Raw genomic sequence first — 20,354 nt, forward strand, 5'->3', positions numbered from 1 at the left:
GAGTTTCCACCTCTTGACTGGACAATAGTGCCTGTTGCATGTGGAAGGGACGTGAGTTATGGTTCCCACAGGGCAGCCTGTGGAGGGTAGTCTCAAAGATGCTCATCAGCAGTTCCTTCCCTTAGTATACATACCTGTAGCTCCTCCCTTCAAGAGGTCAGATTCCCTCTTTCCTAAATCTGGACTGCATTAAGTGCCTTATTTGACTAATATGATATGGTAAAGGTAGTACTCTGGGGCTGAGTTAAAAGCCTTGCAGTCTACTTGAGTGTCTTAAAAAGTTGACTCTTGTAATTCACCCCTTAGAAAGCACCCACCATACTTTGAGAAGCACAAAGTGTAGCCTCTGCACTGAAAAAAACCATCTGAGTTTTAGTGGAGAGGCAAAATCAACTACTGACATTGGGGATGTTCTATCTTGGACGTTGAGCCTTTGGATAACTCTAGAATTGGCCTTCATTTGACTCCAACTCTATGAAATACTTTAGGTAAAGATTGCCAAGGGTAGTGGAGGACCATTTAAGATCTAACAAATTAATGTTTTATGCCAATGAGTGCTGGGACATTTTGTTTGCAGCAACAGATAACTGGAGTACCATCATTGTAGCAATGTGGGAGTAGGGGAGGAGACCGGAGAGAGGTTGTCCTTGATGTTAGCATACAAGAGGTGATTGGTGGAAAATGATGGACAGCCACAAATCACTGCACACCTCCGTGAAACCATCTGTCACATGAAACACAATTTTAGCTGCTTGGGGAGAGGCAGTGACACTCTCATCTTCAAGGCGTACATGAAGGGACAAGCAGTAGCACAGGGGATGGATGCAAAGCTTTGCCCTCTCTCCAGAGATCTTATATGAAGCAGTAGCTTCTGGGAAAAGGGCAGATATTCTTAGCTCTGTGTCTTATAGGGACACCAAGCAGAAGTTTCCTAATATTGGAGCAGTGTTAGGAAAATCCCATCTTATAACAACCAAGGATATAAGGTTGAGTTTAGCTATCATGAGAAGGTGGGGTACCAATGCTAAGAACATTCCAACTGAAGGTACAGGCATATATCACCTCCCTAGGACTGAAGTGAGACCAGAATAACACAGAACCTGACCTTGAAAAAGCAAAGTTAGCACATATCAACAACAAATATCAATCAACCATTGAGGGAGAGATGTTTCCTTTGTGGAGAGACCTATTGAGACATTTTTCCACTGCTCAAAGCACTTTCTGAATTTGTCAATTTTGATGCTTTTTAATACTTCCGCTGTTTTTGTTTCACCTCTTCCACATCAGCAAAATGTTTCTCTTTGAGGACTGTTTACATCCGGGGAAACAAAAAAGAGTCACTTGGGGGTGAGATGGAGTGAATAGGGAGGGTGGTGCATGGGGATCATGTTGTTTTGGTCAAAAACTGTGGAACACAGAATGGTGTGGGCAGGTGTGATCATAAATCACCCATCATAACATGGGCAAACACATTCAAAGAGTCTTCCCCCAAAATTCAGCGAAGGTGAAGGCAGCTTCTCACAATAACACCAGCTGGGGCACTGATACACATGGGTTCCAAGAATACTCACCTGGGGAAAAACCTATACTACAAGGGGTTTGCCCTCCAGAAGATAATTCTGGGGTTTGGGGGCCCCCTCTCATATATATCACACAAAACCATCCATCCTCTAAGTGAGCAGTCAGACCATTGGGATTTTGCAATGTGTATTGGGAAGAAGCAAAGCTTCCTTGACAATAACTATGTATCCTAAAATGAACACTTAGCAAATTTGGAAGTAAAGGCTAATGATGTGTATCCAAAAGAGGGGTGGTAAACCGAGACTGAATAGAATGAAACAGTGTGAAAGGCAAATAATAAAACAAGGTAAACATGCACAATGAAATAAGAGGGATTCAAATTAAATTAAGAAGAATTTTGTACAGTTTTTAACACTTCTTTAGGAGTAAAACTTGGCATTAGAACATGTAGATACTTAAGAGCTGCGGAATCTAATCACGCCCAGGTTAGCTCTATAGTCAACATAACACCAGTTACTAGTAGGTTCAGGCATGTTTCTCTCTCGTTCTCTTTCCTCTCATTCTCATTCTCATTCTCTCTCTCTGCTCCACCCTTCCCGCTCTCCCTCTCTCCTGGCATTCACACACAAACACACACATACACTATAGAATCTGGAGTTGTATCTGGTAGATATTTGGACTGAGTGGAATTACTTCATAATTTTTATTAAAATTGTTACTCCCTTACAGACTATCGCATCGATAAGGCACATCTTCTATCTCTGTGTTTAAAATGACAACAGTGCACTCGCTTTTCATAGCAACTGCTGCAATCGAGTGGTGTGCTATATTTGGCTCTGCGGGTATAGACACATTGTGATATCCTATAAACATGCTATTAATAACTACTAGTGATCTATTTACTCCTCTGAAAAGAGTCTTATTTTTTTATTTACATTGACCAAAAATTCTCACTTTTTAATTTTCAGTAAACTTCTACTCATTTGTATTGTTCACTTACTTGTCTTACTTCAATTGTTTCAAACTTTGACAGACTAAAAACTTATCGCAGAATTGAAGTTAATACCTCAAAATAAGGCATGACTTTAGAATTCATACTTTTATTACAATAATATCTTATGCTTTAATGTATCTAAATATCCAAGCAATTAGTCATAAATGGAAACATTTTAAAAGGGTGCAATAACCAAGGCTTTGAAATTCTCCCGGTATTAATTGACAAAATGTAATTAACTTAATATCTTCATTCCTTCTAAAACTTGTATGCAATCCTTTGTTGTTATTTATTTGTTCACAAAAATGAATACTTTGAATATTTACTTAGAAAATTTCTATAGATTTTTCTTAAACCTGAGTCACCTAATAATTGCCTAAATCATTGAGATTAAATCTATATTATGATTCTCAGATAAATCATTTAGAAAGGAAATTTATATTACCAACCTCAAGATTATTAGCAACTTTTATATATAAATATAGTTTTGTTATATATCATTCTTAATAATAATCTTATGCTATATAATCAATAATTAATAGGTAATACATTAGAATGGATTATCCAGGATACTGTCTGATAATATAAAGCTCTTAAGCTCAATGTTTAAAGAATAAATGGATGTATGGATAAATAGCATAGATAAATTAGTGCATCTTCTAACTATTGGGTACTGTATACTATAACTACTATGTGTGTAGTACAAGCAAAACAAGTCCATATTCCCCCCAATGTCAAGGGTACCAAAGCATGATTAGCTTTACATAGCTTGGTGGCAAAGTAAAGGTATATTTTTCCTTTCATTGACTCCCATCAATATTTTGTTATGAGATGCAGTCTACAATTTCCAATATTTCTTCCTGTCTGAAGTCTATCTATCCATCTTTGTCTATCTTCTCTCATATTTTATTTTTCATAAAATCATATCATATTATCCTTGGCATTTCCCCTCTTCTACCTCTACACTATGATCCTTAGGCAGACTATACCGAAGCAAATCTGTTCATGTCGACTTGTACGTGGCAATGATGGACAGAATTTGGGCAAACTGATACCAGACCTGTGCTAGCTGACCCTACAATCATTCTTCAGGGTTTGCTTTTTTAAAAAATATATAAATACCCTTTGTTTCCTGAAGGCAAAAAAAATGGTTTTAATAAGAACTGTTTTAATGATGAAGTATCTACATATTTTATGGGGAAAAAATGTCTCTTTGGTAAAAATTTTTAAGAATGTCTTGCTGCCCAATGGAGATTCCCACTGACTTCAAAAATTTCTGGTAGGACCATCAATTATGAGATCAGTGCTAATAAATATTTTCCATCTATAGTAAATATCCTCAATTTTGATAGAATTATCTAGTAAATTCTTTTCTGTACAGCTGAATCAGCTAGTTCTTTTAGCTGATTGCAATGGTAAATGTACAATTAAATTTAAATTCAGATATAATTTAATGATGTTTTGTAAATATTAAAATTTCAAAATGTTATAGGTACCAGTGAGGTTCATGGTGTATACCTTTCATCTTAGAGAGGCAGTAATACAATTATTGAATGTGTATCAATACTGTATCAAACTAGCAATCTGTCTCATGAATATACATTTATGTGCTCATTCTACGTATGAGTAAAACATATTGGCACCTAATTTGTACACAACTAAGCATTTTTACTGTCAAGCTTACCTAAACTAAGATAAAAGAAAAAAATTCATTTCTGTTCAGTCAGTTTAAATCCATCTGGTGGCGAAGAGAAGTGAATTGGCAATCAGTGAATTAAGAGGAAGAGACTCTATATTCCAGTGCACTGAGCCAAGGCTTTATTTTATTATTTCCTTAAATGTAAGGGCTGAATAACTTATTTCATTAAAAATGATGGTGCAGTAAGTTTAAAATCTTTATTTGCATATTCCTTCTGCATCTATGAATTAACATTCTACGTACTCCCTTTAGTCAATTTGTGATATGCACAATTCATTAGGTCTACAGCAAGCTGCTGCCCAAATCCAAAAGTCAAAGGATAGAGCTTTCTCAAATGGTTTAGAAGAAATCTTTAAGATTATTAAAATGTTAGTTGAACCCTATGGACTTAAGAGTTCAAGATGAAAGAAAAGATAAGAAAGGACAGGAAAAGAAAATATCTGCAGTCAGGTTCCGTGGGGAGCTTCCTGGGCCAATTAAACATTGCTCCTGTGTGGAAGGGAGACTCGGAGCCTGGAGAGTCACTAAAAGTTTATCAACTTTAAATACGAAAGCAGCTGGGATTATACCCTAAGAACCCTGAAACACCAATCCAAAAGAACCTGTGCACCCCAATATTCATAGCAGCACAATTTACAATAGCCAAGTACTGGAAGCAACCTAAGTGCCCATTAGCAAACGATTGGATACAAAAACTATGGTATATTTACACAATGGAATTCTATGCAGCAGAGAGAAAGAAGGAGCTCCTACCCTTTGCTGACATCATGGATGGAACTGGAGAGCATTATGCTAAGTGAAATAAGCCAGATGGTGAGGGACAAATGCCATATGATTTCACCTGTAACTGGAACATAAAAATAGAAGGAAAAAGGAAACAAAATATAACCAGAAACATTGAAGTTAAGAACAATCTAACAATGGGCAGGGGGAAGTGGGGAGGGGACAATGAGGAGAGGGGATAACAGGAACTACTATAAAGGACACATGGACCAAATCAAGGGGGAGGGTGGAGGTAGGGGAGGGAGGTAGGTTTGGCTGGGGTGGGGTGGAGGGATGGGGAGAAAAGGCACACAACTGTAATTGAATTACAATAAAAAATTTAAGAAGAACCAAGATGGCGGCGCAGGTAGACACACTGTGCCTCCTCGCACAACCAGAACTGACAGAAAATCGAACAGCAAGGAAGTCCAACACCAAAGAAATGAAAAATAAACATTCATCCAGACCAGTAGGAGGGGCGGAGATGGGCAGCCAGGGCTGAGAGGACTCTCGTTGCCATGGCAGGACCAAGACTGGCGGAGTGTGGGACCAACAGGGCAGGCAGTCTGACCACAAGCAGACCCTGCGACCCCACATTCACCCAGATAAACCGAGAGGGCCGGACTCACAGTGGTGGAGAGTGGGGCAGGCAGAGCAGCGGGTAGCACCCTGCAACCCCATATTCGCGCACAGACAAAATGGACAAACAGCTGGGAGCAAAGCAGACTGCGCAACCCAGGGCTCCAGCGCAGGGAAATAAAGCCTCAAACCTCTGATTGAAAACACCCGTGGGGTTTGGGGCGGCAGCAGGAGAGACTCCCAGCCTCACAGGAGAGGTCATTGGAGAGACCCACAGGGGCCTAGGGCGTGCACAATTCCACCCACTCGGGAACCAGCACCAGAGGGGCCCAGTTTGATTGTGGGTAGCGGAGTGAAAGATTGGAGTCCGGTGGAGAGTGGAGCAGGTGCCATTGCTCCCTCTCGGCCCCTTCCCCACATATAGCATCACCCCACCCCGGGGAACACCTAAGGCTCCGCCCCTTTAAGTAACAGACACGCCAAGACAAAAAAAAAAAAAAAATGGCCCAAATGACAGAACACTTCAAAGCTCCAGAAAAAATACAACTAAGCGCGGAAGACATAGCCAACCTATCGGATGCACAGTTCAAAACACTGGTTATCAAGACGCTCACAGAATTGGTTGAGTCTGTTCGAAAACCACATGGAAAAATGAAGCCTATGCTAAGAGAAACAAAGGAAAATGTACAGGGAACCAAAAGTGATGCGAAGGAAACTGGGACTCAAATCAAAGGTGTGGACCAGAAGGAAGAAAGAAACATCCAGCCAGAAAAGAATGAAGAAACAAGAATTCGGAAAAATGAGGAGAGGCTTAGGAATCTCCAGGACATCTTGAAACGTTCCAATATCTGAATTATAGGGGTGCCAGAAGGAGAAGAGGAAGAACAAAAAATTGATAACTTATTTGAACAAATAATGAAGGAGAACTTCCCCAGTCTGGCAAAGGAAATAGATTTCCAGGAAGTCCAGGAAGCTCAGAGAGTCCCAAAGAAGCTGGACCCAAGGAGGAACACACCAAGGCACATCATCATTACATTACCTAAGATGAAACAGAAGGAGAGAATCTTAGAAGCAGCAAGAGAAAAGGACACAGTTACCTACAAAGGGGTTCCCATAAGACTGTCAGCTGATTTCTCAAAAGAGACCTTACAGGCAAGAAGGGGCTGGCAAGAAGTATTCCAAGTCATGAAAGGCAAGGACCTACATCCAAGATTCCTGTATCCAGCAAAGCTATCATTTAGAATGAAAGGACAGATAAAGTGCTTCTCAGATAAGGTCAAGTTAAAGAAATTCATCATCACCAAGCCCTTATTATAGGAAATGTTAAAGGGACTTACCTACGAAAAAGAAGATAAAAAATATGAACAGTAAAAATGACAGCAAACTCACAGTTATTACGGACCACACCTAAAACAAAAACAAGAGCAAACTAGGCAAACAACTAGAACAGGAACAGAACCATAGAGATGGAGATCACATGGAGGGTTGTCAATAGGGGAGTGGGAGGGGGAGAGTGGGGGAAAGGTACAGAGAATAAGTAACATAGATGATAGGTAGAAAATAGACAGGGGGAGGGTAAGAATAGTGTAGGAAATGTAGAAGCCAAAGAACTTTTAAGTATGACCCATGGACATGAACTATAGGGGGGGAAGGTGGGAGGGAGGGGGTGGGCAGGGTGGAGTGGAGTGAGGGGGGGGGAATGGGACAACTGTAATAGCATAATCAATAAATATATTTAAAAAAATAAAAATAAAAATTTTAAAATAGTAATAATAAATAAATAAATACGAAAGCAGTCATTCGGAAGCCCTGGCTTCTAAAACACCTTGTTTGAAAACAAACAAAAAGTAGTACAAAGAGTATGTTACCATCGCCAAGAGTAAACAGTTTTAAAAAAATATTGTTTTGGTGGAAAATAGTGACTTCCATTGACCTGGAGTCTAGCCTGTGCTTGAAGAATGGGCTGTTACTTAGGGGAAATGACCTTCCCTGCCCTGCTGCCCCATGCGGAAACTGGTCAGATTGCCCTTGCTGAGTGCTTACCATTGGTAGCCACGGTGACTGCAAGCACATTGGCTTGCTTCTTACCTGTGAAAAATAGGCTTCTTCGAGGATATTTCTTATAGGGTATGTGCCTACTTCACTACCTTAAGCACTGGATATGGAAGATTAAAATAGCTATTCTTCTGGATTAAAAAATAAAGAAATCTATAGTTGCTGCTACTAACTCGCAGCTTCTCTGAAGATGGCCTTCTTTTGGAAAGCCTGTTTTAGTTATTTCCCAGCAAAGAGTGGAGGTTAGAATTCATAGTTGCTGTTTAAACAGTGCATTCCCACAAAGTCAGTGGTTTTGCTTTTCTAACAGTTTACTGAACAACTGGTTAACACAGTAAAGATACAACCAGAAAGGGTAAATGCAATGCTCATAGTTTGACTCTGGTTAAATTCCCCATTAGAGCACACACAGAGATATGCACTCAGAACCTCCATTCTTTATATTGTAATTGGATAAACAAAAACATTGCCTAATTTCTATTATTTGCTAAGAGGAATTGCTCCACCCAAGTGTTTATGTCATTTAGACTGATTGAAGCAGGAGAAGGTGAGGGAGAAGAGTAAAAATTTACATTGTGCCGAATTCTTAGAGTAACCAAGAAAAATCAAACTCCTCAAAATGACCATCACAGCTTTTTAAGAATGGGACTGGGCACCCAGCAGAAAGTACCTCTGCAGGAAGCTAAATTTGGGTCCTTTCTCTGAACTAATATTCATCCAGGAATAATGAGCTAGCTTGCAAATTTAAGAAAGGCCAGAATGTGTTCCAAATTAAAAAAAAAATAGCATAAAGAAATTTGGCATAGAATGTGCTCTAGGGTGTTGATAATTAGATTATGCTGTTTTTACCTTTTACATGAAGAATTGGATTATTGAAAGTAACCAGTAATCACCAATACAAACATCTTGAAATTGCAACTAAGCCTATCTATTATTTTTAACGTTTGAACCTTTTCAAGAGCTTCCCTTAATATAATTGGATATTGAAGCTGTTTAAGTATGTTAAAGCATGTTTCGTATTTTTTTATAATGTTTTGGGGGGGAGGAGGGAGAAAAGGATTATGCAGACTTTTGAATGAATCTGGGAAAAATACAACAGATCTAAAACCCTTTCATCTATGTCTTTGTAAATCTCTAACTTGAATAGGACCAAGAAGTACCGCAGCTTTTCTTACTCGTAAAGAAGTCCTAGTGAACTAAGCTGTAAAGCATGGCATAAAAAGACAGGAGCAAAACCAGGTTCTCACTTCAGCCTCACACTGTTGGATGCTGTTGAAGGAAATTAATCTGAGCAGATTTAGGATGAGGGCTTTATGTCCATATGGATTGGCAGTTGGCGAGACCTCGCCATTAACGGTGCACAATTAATAAATAATATGTCTCTGTTTGCTACGGTAGCTGTTCAAGCATTAAAAAGCTTATAAAAATATTGCTTAGACAAAAACCCCACATATGGGCAAGGTCTTGATCCATGCTGGATATCTCCCACTCAGGAATCCCATTTGCATTTTGCATGGTACCTCGACCCCCAAACACGAATTGGTTATTCATTTCTCCAAGATGAGCCAGATGAGTTGGGTACATTTATTAATAATTCTTATAAATAAATATCATTAAAAAATAAAAAAAGAACAATCAGCCCCCATAATGTTACTGTTCCAGCATGCAAGCAGAGATTGGGATTTAAGCAACCACGCAGGGAAAATAAACCTGTGGCTCTCAGAGCACTCATATTCTTCCACATGATAAATGACTCTCAGATACCACTTCAATTCTGATTTCAGAGGCAAATTAAATTTCAAAATTAAAACAAATTTAATTTTAAATGTCTCTTTGGTAGCACCTATCAATAGCAGACCTTACCTAGAAAAACTGTAGGATCTGTGATCTTAAGAGATTTTTGACCTGATTTAAACCGTGGGGCTAAAAAGATGAAGACACCAACTAATGAAGGCTTCTGCTAAAATATCTCATCCAGCATAATTCTAAGTCAGGTTCGAGGACTGTTCTATGTTTGCAAGATCTTAGCCCAAATTATATCAAATCCAATCCATTAACTGATACATTTCAATTATTTTTATTTTGTATTGATAGCAACTGAGTACATGCGGTGCTGTTTAAAGAGTAATCTGATCAGTGCTGGCCAGGTGGCTCAGCTGGCCGGGGCGTTGGTGCACATGACAAAAGGCTGTGGGTTCTATCCCTGGTTAAGGGGAATACCTAGGTTGTGGGTTTGATTCCCAGTCAGGGTGGGTACAAAAGGCAATCAATTGATGTTTCTCTCTCACATAGATGTTTCTCTCTTCTCCAAATCCATAAAATCATATCCTCAGGTGAGGATTTCAAAAATAAAGGTAATCCGACTGACCATTTTACAGTAAGAGTAACTTTGTAAATGAACTGAAATGGAAATGAAAGCTCCTGAACCCTATGTTTCCAAAGATTAGCCCACATGTCATGGACACATATCAACATTATAGAAGATGGAATTATGAGGACATTGTCACTTTCTCTGTCTTTTTGTAGTTCTTGAAGGTGACAGTACACTCCTGAATTCCCTTTTTCTTTTTCACTAAATCTTTTTTTTTTAAATGTTAAAGAAACTCTTGCTCTATTATAAGTAAAACTTTCCAGGAAAGCCTATATGACATTCCTGTTAAGTGAGTGACATTTGCAAATATTGTGTATAATTCAGTTTCCTTTGAAATCGGTCACCGTGTTTTTACAAGAAATTCAGTTTAACAGGTAGGTTGTAAAGAATCTGCAGATAAATCAGGTTATTTTAATGTGCTAAATAAAGCCCCCATATTCTCTTACACTCTTTATTGTATTATTGTATAATACACACAGTTAAGTTTAGCATATGTTTAAAGGTAGTATATCACATTTCCTTTCAAAATTAGTACAATAATTTCATTATTTTGTTTGACTTATTAAATGTATTCATTGTCAAAAATGTGGGCAAATGAAAAAACACATCCATTAAAAGAGAAAAAAATAACCCTACAGTTCTTTTTCTGGAATAACACTTCCTGGTCCTTCAGTAAGCAATTATTAAAATAGTTGCTTGCATTCCCTTAGAAATTATATGGTTACATGCAAACAGGCTTCATCCAGAACTTTTAAATGCAGGTTTCTGGGAGTTACTTTACTTCAACTGGGGTTGGGGGAAACTACATTTTTATATTGTAACCATGGTAAAATGTGGCGCATTAGGAATGCTGTCAATCATTGATTTACTGCTTAACTGTAGGAAAACACTTTTAAACAACACCCCCAGGACTGGCAGAAGCTCTTCTTTATTGTCAAGGTGTCCGATACTACATCAGGTAGCCACTAACTCTAAAAGTGACGTATGATTTTAAAAGCCCAACAAAAAATTAGTTTAGTATCACAATTTTTAAAACTACATGGAAAGGTATTTTAAATTATATATATTTTTTCTGGTCTATGCAATACAAGCCACAACAGAGCGCTCAGGTCATAAAAAGAACACACATTATGAGAATGTTCTAAATTTTCACATTTTGTTTATATTTTATTGCTTTTACTTGAGCTAACATGTGGTATATTTTTACAAAGCCTGATTGTTCACATATTTAATTTCTATGCTCATAAAAGCCATATATTTTTAATACAATCCAACCAGCAGGAAACAATCAGACTCTACTAAATATTTTAATATTAGCCTGAAGTAGTGAAGTGAAATATAAAAGGGAAAGTGGTTTTAGAGCCTGTGACATTTCACACTATCCCATCAGTAATAAAGATATATAAATCAACTTTTCTGGAAGGTAATTGGGGAATTTTAAAATCCTAATACCAATGCTATGTATGGAATAATTAAAGAAACATGATATGTAAAGTCAACAATGAATATAACACACAGTATATTTCTTTTTTTTACTAACCCCTTTTCCATTATGCAAGAAAATTTCATTTTAAAAAACAATACATTTATTACACAAACAAGAAATCTAGTGGCTTGTTCATTGGAATCCTGTATTGTTCTTATACTTAATATACTCTCATATAAAATTGCTGCTAAATGTATTGAGTGCTAAACTTTAGGCATTGTTAAGAAATCACATTTCTGTTTATAAAAGCACTATTTTTGCATCCTCTTCTTTTCTCTTGTGAAGTATTTGATTTTTAAGTTGTAGTTGTGTAATCACCCCTGTTAACGCTCTGACTGAAGGGGTCCTGACCATCTATGTTATACTTTAAAGGAGGGTTGATGCCCGGAAACGGGGACGGAGGTAACTGTTCAATAAAAAATCCCAGAGGCACACTAACGATTTTAACTCCAACTTTGAAGGAAGGCTATATTTGAAGGATACACAAGTGCACAAGGAGTTTTTTTTTTAATTAAGGAGAATCACCTAAGTGAACTCTTCAAATGCTCCTTTCTCATATTAGTCCACAAAAAAGTCATCAGCAGACATTTTGCATACAATCTTCATGAAGGTATTTGGGGAGTATATTCACACTGAAGAATAGTCCCATCTCCTAAAGTTATGATATGGAATTGGTTTGTTCCATAAGAAGACACAAACAGAAAAAAATAACATTTATAATAGAAACTGAGTAATATATGAGATAGGCTGTTCCAAGGCTTTCAAGTCAAATTTCTGAGCAATGACAGAGAGCAGATATTTCAGTGGGGCTCAGTCATCTCCCATGTGTAGAACCAGTGTGGCCTGCATGAGGAACCAGAGATAGGTGGCCGAGGACAGAATAGAAGTTTGTGTCATGAATTTAGAGAGATGAATATTTGATAATTGCTATTCTGCTTTTTAAGTCTTCAATGTCTTTTTAATTTCCTAGACATAACATATTTAACTTCCTACAGTCAACTCTTTACTTCTTTAAGCACTCACCACTTCCAAAATATACCCTACACTCACACGTGAATTGAACCACTTAAGTCAGTGTTAGCAGCCTGGCAGCTCTGCACATGCTCTGTCCCATGTTTGAAATGTTCTTTGCCTCCAGGTATATGAACAGGACCTCTACTCACCTTTGAGAGTTTGTTAGCATGTCACTGATGTGGGGAAATCTTGTCTGGCTCACTTTAGATACTTAGCGTTTGTGTCACCATTACGATCTAATTCACTCCTGTTGAATAAATGAGTGAAGGATGGGAAAATATTTCCTTAGGTACTACACGTTAGGGAGATCACCTGCACATCTCTGTTTTCGACTGAACTACTTGAATTTCATTATTGTAAGGTTATCTTTTGAGCTTTCTATCTAATCATTCAAGCACATGCATCAAAGGGTCATTCTGCTAATGATCTTTGAGATGGCAGGAAAATTAAATTGCTTTGTTAGCTAACACTGCACAGTTGTGAGGTTCCCAGTCAAACAATGCATACATACATAACTTCTTTACAATGGCAGTGAAAAATTACTGAGCTCTCACTTTGTGCCAAGCTCTGTTGTAGAGACTTTATATGTACTAACTTCTTTAATCTCAATGATTTATGAAGCAAGTAGTATTTTATGTCCATTTTGTAGATGAGGAAACTGAATCACAAGCAGTTGCCCCAGGTCGCTTTGCTAAGTAGTGAACATTTGAGAAAAACAAAGCAACAGAAATGTGTTTCAGAAAGTATGACACTTTTTGTCACAAACAAACAACACAAGTTCTTCAGTGAATTCTTCCATATATTTACACATGCTCTTAGCTGTTTTGCAAATAACTTATCCTATTTCTGAATTCAATCCTAATGTCTGTTGAATGATTGCCACATGTATTATGGGGAAAAAGAATAAAAATTCAAACATCCTTTCTGATTTTAATAGACATGTAGATACAAATCTATGCTCCTTCATCATAATCCTAAAATAAAAACTTTTATAGCTCAAGAAAGCAACAAAAATATTATTATTAAATTTTAATTAATACTAATATAGAAACTATACTTTTAGCTATACTTCAAAGCATATTGGACTTTTTTTGTGTAACAAACATGTATCATTTATTTATTATTCTCTTGTACATTTTGGGGCTTAATTATTCAAAAAATTTTAAATATTTGTAGTTATATGATTTTGAACACTATGGTATATTACATACATTTACATTTGGAGCCCTAATGTGGTCCCTGGGCTTTCATTCTACATATAAAACTGCTAGCTGGGATCTCCCGGGATCTCCCACCATTACCTAATTTTCAATTATCCAAAAAAAATCACTATCATTATCCAAATACAGTTCACATCTCAGATCACTTTATTTTTACCACTGACATAATAATTCTCCCAAGATCCCAGCTTGAAACCTTGGAGCCGTGCCTGACTTCATTCTGCACTGCTGTCTCTACAGAGATTAAATCACCACGCCCTCTCTCTGTCTACTTCTGTTCTCCTTCTCTTTCCGACCAGACCTCGCCACAGCAGCAGACAGCACCATTAGACATGCACATGGATCCTCCTGGAAAACTGCTTCAACACATGTGTTCCTTAAATAATGATATCTCATTATTTAGTCTGCTTTGGGCATTAGCACTTTGGCTATTTCTTGTCTCTCTAAATATGTCCTTGTCTATACTCTCCTCACAATTGTCCTTGTGTTCATCATTTGTATGTGTGTGTGTGTGCCAGTACCAGGGATCACCAGCTGTCCAGATACCAAAAAATCATGTTCCCAAAATCATGATGCCTGTTCCACACGAGAGCAATAAAGCTGTCCTGCGTGTGCTCATGTCAGATGCCCTGTTTACTTCCATGCCATCTTAACAGCATCTGCAGTCATTCACATGTTTTTGTTGTTGTTGTTGTCTAAAGTGCCCTCCCTCCCCCTTTCTTGCAGTCCCTGGAGTGTCACTGTCCTCTCAGGGCTTACCTCAAGCCCAAGCACTGCTCAGGGCTCTCAGGGATGCGCTATCGCACCTGAGCTCCTTTCCCACCTAGTGCCCATGTCACTCACTGGGCACTCTGCCTATGTCTCTCTCTACTTAAAGTTGTGTTTCCGCATGAATATTCTATCCCCTAGACTGTGCTACAGAGATTTTTTAAAAAAGTATTAAAATGAACTGTGTAGCTTTTTACTTTGTAATTTTATTCATAATAACTATTGTTACTGAATAAAGTAGAATTCAGTTGTCTGTTTCTGAATACAGGCATAACACAAAAATTGGTAGGGAAAGAAAAAGGGTTTTATTAAAAAGTCGCCCAGTTTGGGGGATCTGGTGAATTCCCAGCTCCAAGCCAATGTCTTCTGCAAAACACAGAAAGAAGGCCGCCACCTCCAGTACCAGAGTCAGTGTCGATATACCTGCTCCATTCTTATCTGTCTTCCTGGGGCTGAGGCTGTTACAAGAATGGGTCTCTGACTCTGCAGCTCTCTCTCTTCCTGGAGTGTGTGCTTGGGGTTGGCATCACTGTTGCCTTGCTGCAGCTTTCCCCTTCTTCCAGGGCCAGAGTGTGCTGCCAGGTCACGGCAGCTGGTCATGCAAGGGGCTCTGTGGGGCCTCAGCCTCAGATGCTGCTTGTGTCCCTGGAGCTGCTGAACATTCAGGCTCACACATCTGTCTGTTGCTCTCAGAGTGAAAAAATGGGAGTGGTCCAGCAGCACCTGCCCTGGGCAACACACAGCTGCAATCTCCTGCAGGCTGCTCCTGGTGAGGCTCGGCACCTACCATCTGGGTGAGCAAGGGGAACGCAAAAAGGGGCCAAGAGGCCAAGACTCAGTGCCCTTTGTTTAAGTCTTCCGCCCTCAGATCCTTCTTCTGTGAGAGCGTCCACCTTGCCTGCCAGTCCTGGCTGGCATCCATCTCTAGCATCAGCTTGTGCAGTGTCTCTGCTCCTTCTCCTGTTGCTATGGCCCAGAAGTGGGTAGTGGGGCACACCTGGGGTGGGGCGTTACACTCCGGTTTGTTTACCCTCACCTTGGGGTACAAAATCACAAGCCTGCTGCAGCTTCAATCTGCTGCCTGAGGGTTTCCTGAAACTCCTCCCTCACTTTGGGGAGTGTAGCCTTTTGCACTGCCTCAGGGAGTCCTCCCCTACTCCACCAATCTGGCAAGATCCAGCCTCCCTCACCCCATTACACTATAACAGGGTTGATTGAAAGTTTTGTGTGGGGATATGATTTTCAGCTATTACACTGGATGTTCTTTTATATTACAATTCCTGTAAAGGTGCAGCGTGCTAAATGAAATTTGGATTGTAGAAGTTCTCAAGATGTGTTATCTGTAGTCAGTCACTAGCAATGCTCCTTCCTTCTAATTGTTGTGTAGTCCGTATGACCTCTGCACTCCGCATTAGTGCTGATTTTATTTTTATCCCCACGCAAGGATATGTTTATTGATTTTAGAGAGAGAGGCATGGAGGAAGGGAAGGAGAGGTAAAGAGGGAGACTGAGAGAGAGAGAGAGAGATGTTGATCAGTTATCTATCATATGCACCCAACTGGGGATTACACCCACAGCACAGCCCGGGTAGGTGCCCTGACCTGGAACAGGACTTGCAACCTTCTGGTGTACAGGATGGTGCTCCAACCAACCAAGCCACTGGACCAAGGGCATGCTGATTTTTTCTTTCACAGATTTTAGGATTGGCTTTCTGCCTGAAAGCTTTTCTTCTCCAATGTGTTTGTTTATTGAATTTGATTGAGTGCACATGGTATGTCTTTATATAACTATCAATGTTATTTTTTTCCTAAAATGTAATGTTTGCTCAATTTATATCATGTTCAACCTAAAAATTCTTCAGTGGCTCCCAATTTTCTATTTTATTTATTTATTTATTTATTTTTAAATATATTTACTGATTATGCTATTACAGTTGTGCCATTTCCCCCTCTTCACTCCACTCCATCCTGCACACCCCCTCCCTCCCATATTCCCCCCCTATAGTTCATGTCCATGGGTCATACATATAAGTTCTTTGGCTTCTACATTTCTTATACTATTCTTACCCTCCCCCTGTCTATTTTCTACCTACCATTTATGCTACTTATTCTCTGTACCTTTCCCCACTTTCTCCCCCTCCCACTCCCCTGTTGATAACCCTCCATGTGAGCTCCACTTCTGTGGTTCTGTTCCTGTTCTAGTTGTTGGCTTAGTTTGCTTTTTTGTTTTAGGTTTTAGGTGGTTGTTAATCACTGTGAGTTTGCTGTCATTTTTACTGTTCATATTTTTATCTTCTTTTTCTTAGATAAATCCCTTCAACATTTCATATAATAAGGGCTTGGTGACGATGAACTCTTTGAACTTGACCTTATCTGAGAAGCACTTTATCTACCCTTCCATTCTAAATGGTAGCTTTGTTGGATAGAACAATCTTAGATGTAGGTCCTTACCTTTCATGACTTGGAATACTTCTTGCCAGCTCCTTCTTGCCTGTAAGGTCTCTTTTGAGAAATCAGCTGACAGTCTTATGGGAACTCCTTTGTAGGTAACTGTGTCTTTTTCTCTTGCTGCTTCCAAGATTCTCCTCTTCTGCTGAATCTTGGGTAATGTAATTATGATGTGCCTTGGTGTGTTCCTCCTTGGGTCCAGCTTCTTTGGGACTCTCTGAGCTTCCTGGACTTCCTGGAAGTCTATTTCCTTTGCCAGATTCGGGAAGTTCTCCTTCATTATTTGTTCAAATAAGTTTTCAATTTTTTGTTCTTCCTCTTCTCCTTCTGGCACTCCTATAATTTGGATGTTGGAACATTTAAAGATGTCCTGGAGGTTCCTGAGCCTCTCCTCGTTTTTTTGAATTCTTGTTTCTTCATTCTTTTCTGGTTGGATGTTTTTTTCTTCCTTCTGGTCCACACCATTGATTTGAGTTGTTTCCTTCCCATCACTATTGGTTCCCTGTACATTTTCCTTTGTTTCTCTTAGCATAGTCTTCATTTTTTCATCTAATTTGCAACCAAATTCAACCAATTCTGTAAGCTTCCTGATTACCAGTGTTTTGAACTGTGCATCTGATAGGTTGGCTGCCTCTTTGTTGCTTAGTTGTATTTTTTCTGGAGCTTTGATCTGTTCTTTCATTTGGGTCATTTTTTTTGTCTTGGTGTGCCTGTTATTTAAAGGGGTGGAGCCTTAGGTATTCACCGGGGTGGGGTGACACTGGTCACTGTGCTATGGCGCTGTGCATGAGGGAGGGGCCAAGAGGGAGCAATGGTACTTGTTTCACTCTCTGCTGGCTTTCAGTCACTCCCTCCGCTACCCACAATGAAATTGGGCCCCTCTGGTGCTGGTTCCCCAGCGGGTGGGCTTGTGCGCACTCTAGGCCCCCATGGGTCTCTCCAATGACCTCTCCTGTGAGGCTGGGAGTTTCTACTGCTGTAGTCTCAACCACCACAGATGTTTTCAATCAGAGGTTTGAGGCTTCATTTCCCTGCGCTGGAGCCCTGGGTTGTGCAGTCTGCTTCACTGCCCTGCATTTCCTCCCGGTTTATCTGTGCACGAATGTGGGGCCACAGGGTCTGCTAGCCACCACCTTGTGGGGTCTGCCAGTTGCAGCCTGGCCCGCCCTGCTCCACAACCTGCCACCTCACTTGGTCTGCCAGCTGTCGCCTTGCCACGAGTCCTCCCCACCCCGCTGCCCCTCTCTGCCCCTCCTACCACTCTGGATGAATGTGTCTTCTTTATCTCCTTGGTTATCGGACTTCCATACAGTTCAATTTTCTGTCAGTTCTGGTTGTTTTTTGTTTTTAAATTGTTGTTGTCCTTGTTTTGGTTGTGCGAGGAGGCACAGTGTGTCTACGTATGCCTCCATCTTGGCGGAAAGCTCAGTGGCTCCCATTTTTCAATAGAAAATAGTCCTAACTGCTTTGGTTTGCATTTCCCTGACTTTGACATTTCCCTTTACACATTTAATGGCCAGATTCAAAGTCTTATTGTGCTGACCCCTGTATGCCAGAGGCACTTGAAGATTTTATGCTTTACTAATTACAGTTTCTTGTCCTAGCAACTCACACTCCTGTGAAATCTTACTAAACATTTTATTCTTCACTCCAAAGTTATTTTTGTTGAGTTGCCTTCTTTTTTTGCCAAAGTAATTTGCTTGCCCTTCTATGATAACATGTCATTCACATTTGTGTTATAGTCATGCACACATGCATGCTACTTTTCCAGTGCTAACTTGTAATACCCTTGAGGTCAGTACAAAATGCCTTTGTATCCTCATAATGTCTCCATCATTGTACAGCAGTAAGCATGTGATGTGTATATACTAATTTATTCTTTATCATTTAATATAGGGTTCTATTTTCCAGCTGGGGTTCTGATGTGGAATATTTCAATTTTGTGTTCACCTAGAAAAGATACCTTCTATTTGAACCGAAGAATGTTTCTGTTAACTAGCTCATTCAGTTCTTTCTCATTCTTATGTCTTCTCTAATTTTTTAAAGCTGTACAACTTGGTAGTGCTTAGTTAGCATTGTGGCTTTAGCTGACACTTGAAATAGAGTCAGCTTGTGAGGATTTTTAAAGTTGGTTCTTGGGAGACTTACTATGCAATTCCATGAGACCGTAGAGTCATCAAAGACAGTTTCTAAGAGTGATAGGATTCTTCAAATTTTAATAGGTTTGTCTAAGAGGTAAAGTGCATATATTTACTGTGAGGCATTGGCCAAGCTCATTGGGGTAATTCCATCAGTTTTGTAGAGAACAGGTAAAAAGATAGCTTTATTTATGTACTTTAGCTGAATCATTTCATAACCCTTCAAGCCATCCCTTTGTGGTGAAATATTGCATCAAATTCACTCCCACCATCCTCACTATGCCTAATTAAAGCTCTGTGTCAAGCAAAACAAAAGAAATTGAAATTATCTATAGCAGCAAGGGATTAAGATATTTTTGCATTTACAAAAATAATTTATGTATCCTGGAATCAACATAGAAAAACCCTAAGGTCTTTGATGTTGTTTCCTTCAATTTTTAATAAATACCAATACACAGTCCAGCGTACACAGTACAATGTGTAACGAAGGCACAGTTTTCCACTGGATTCATAGTTCAATTAAATATGGTGTTAACAGGAGGTACCTCCATAGATGAAGGGAGAGCCTTAGTACACTTTACCTCAGCACAACCTTTTTATGCCAGAGCATCAAGACACATGGGCCTCACACTGATCATGTTTCTCACACAGTCTGATTAAGGACTGTTGAATTGAGCTGAAATTTAAGAAACTCAGAAGATCCATGTAAACATAGCAGAATGTCAAGTTCCTATGCACATTCATACCCAATACATTACGACTTCAAACCTGCTTTACTAAAGAATTGCTCTGAACTTGAAATATCTTATCTACCCAGATTTAATCAGACCTTCCAGGTTTAAGGACACAAGACCACCCTCACTTCAAAGGCCCATGGCAAGTAATGGGTGTCCAAGGCACCCGCTTCTGATCAACTTGGGTACAAAGTCAGGGTTTCAACCTCAACCCTGCCCTCCCCCTACCCTGTCCTGGGTACAGTAATTTGTTACAATTGTTACTTATGCTTATTAATTTATTATAAATGGTATTATAAAGGGTATAGATAAAAGGCCACAAGAAAAAGTGCATAAAGTGAGCTCTGGAAGCATCCTGAGAACAGTAGCTTCCTTCCTCTCAAAAGTGGGGCCTGCAACCCCCTCCCAGCTTGTAGATATGTTCAGTTCACCAACATGGAATCTCTCCAAACCCTTTTATTTATGGTTTTTATGCAGCTTCCATTTTGTAGGTAAGAATAATTAAATCATTGGTCATTGGTGATTAACTCAACTGCCCAGTCACTCCCTGTCCCTGGAGGTTGGGA

This window comes from Desmodus rotundus, chromosome 11 (assembly GCF_022682495.2).
Source record: "Desmodus rotundus isolate HL8 chromosome 11, HLdesRot8A.1, whole genome shotgun sequence".
In the NCBI taxonomy this organism is placed as follows: Eukaryota; Metazoa; Chordata; class Mammalia; order Chiroptera; family Phyllostomidae; genus Desmodus; species Desmodus rotundus.